The following is a 1966-nucleotide window of genomic DNA, read 5'->3' as shown; positions in this document are numbered from 1 at the left end:
TATTGGTGGCACTCTGCCATTTCAAGGGCTGGAGAAGTGCTGTGCTTGGAAGTGAAAGCCAGAGGTAAAAGGTTTAGTTGTTAGATAGACCTTTCTGTGGCTTTATGATGCAGTAGCCATGTTCCTTCTAGTTCACTAGCTGTTGCATTTTTTTTCTATCCATTATTATTGACAAGCAGATGGCTAGGAAGCCAGACCTAGGGGTCTGCATGTCTTGTTCCTTTTGTCTTGACTTCATTCACATCTATGTACTCAGCTGACCACATGTCAACTCCATTCAAATGAATTCAATCATCCTAGATGATACATGAACAGATGAACTCTCACATGCCTTGGAAGAGGACTACATTCATTAATCAGTTATTGAGTTTGTATTGTAGGTAAGAACAATCTTGAAACAAAAGGAGGAAGGGCATTTGAATGACAATGGGGCAGTTTCCAGAGGAAGTAACATTTGAACTTTATTTTAAGGATCATTCTTAGTTTTCTAAGCAGAGTGGGAATACAGTAGCATTCTGGATAGAGGAAATCTAAGAAGCTAGAACAAGTATGGTGAATGAAGGAGCTGGGATGGCTCACTGTTTAAGAGAATGTATGGTCTTTCAGAGGAACTGGGTTCAGTTCCCGATGTACATGTCAGGAATCTCATGAAAATCTTTAACTCCAAGTCCAGGTGGTCTAAGGAAACTGGCCTCCATAGGCAGCTGCACACTTGGGCACCAACCCCTTTTGCCATATGTGCATATACATGATTTTTAAAAAGAGATAAGATTGTAAAGTAAGTGCTCGCTTCGGCAGCACATATACTAAAATTGGAACAATACAGAGAAGATTAGCATGGCCCCTGCGCAAGGATGACACGCAAATTCGTGAAGCGTTCCATATTTTTTAAATAAAGATAGAATACTAAAAGCAGTAAGGGAAAAAGGTCAAGTAACATATAAAGGCAAGCCTATCAGAATTACACCGGATTTTTCACCAGAGACTATGAAAGCCAGAAGGGCCTGGACAGATGTTATACAGAAACTAAGAGAACACAATTTCCAGCCCAGGCTACTATACCCAGCCAAACTCTCAATTACCATAGATGGAGAAACCAAAGTATTCTACGATAAAACCAAATTCACACATTATCTTTCCACGAATCCAGCACTTCAAAGGATAATAACAGAAAAAAACCAATACAAGGACGGAAACCATGTCATAGAAAAAGCAAGAAGGTAATCCCTCAACAAACCTAAAAGAAGACAGCCACAAAAACAGAACACCAACTCTAACAACAAAAATAAAAGGAAGCAACCATTACTTCTCCCTAATATCTCTTAATATCAATGGACTCAACTCCCCAATAAAAAGACATAGACTAACAGGCTGGCTACAGAAACAGGACCCAACATTTTGCTGCTTATAGGAAACTCATCTCAGAGAAAAAGATAGACACTACCTCAGAATGAAAGGCTGGAAAACAATTTTCCAAGCAAATGGTAGGAAGAAACAAGCTGGAGTAGCCATTATAATATCTGATAAGATTGACTTCCAACCCAAAGTCATCAAAAAAGACAAGGAAGGGCACTTCATTCTCATCAAAATTAAAATCCTCCAAGAGGAACTATCAATTCTGAATATCTATGCGCCAAATAAAAGGGCAGCCTCATTCATTAAAGATACTTTAGTAAAGCTCAAAGCAAACATTGCACCTCACACAATAATAGTGGGAGACTTCAACACACCACTTTCACCAATGGACAGATCATGGAAACAGAAACTAAACAGGGACACAGTGAAACTAACAGAGGTTATGAAACAAATGGATCTGACAGATATCTACAGAACATTTTATCCTAAAACGAAAGGATATACCTTCTTCTCAGCACCTCACGGTACCTTCTCCAAAATTGACCACATAATTGGTCACAAAACAAGCCTCAATATATACAAAAATATTGAAATTGTCCCATGCACCCTA

The 1966-nt window shown here is 38.9% G+C and overlaps 1 non-coding gene across 1 annotated transcript; it reads left to right on the top strand.

Moving 5' to 3' along the window:
• Positions 1–782: 782 nt before the first annotated feature.
• On the top strand, positions 783–889 carry LOC115029515 (U6 spliceosomal RNA). The gene has a single exon (XR_003835076.1). It is a non-coding gene; the product is annotated as a U6 spliceosomal RNA (small nuclear RNA).
• Positions 890–1966: the final 1077 nt, after the last annotated feature.

Source organism: Mus caroli, unplaced genomic scaffold (assembly GCF_978045245.1).
Source record: "Mus caroli unplaced genomic scaffold, Mus_caroli_1 scaffold_16, whole genome shotgun sequence".
Classification (NCBI taxonomy): Eukaryota; Metazoa; Chordata; class Mammalia; order Rodentia; family Muridae; genus Mus; species Mus caroli.
Note: the sequence above shows the minus strand (reverse complement) of the source record. Positions and strands in the feature narration are given on the sequence as shown.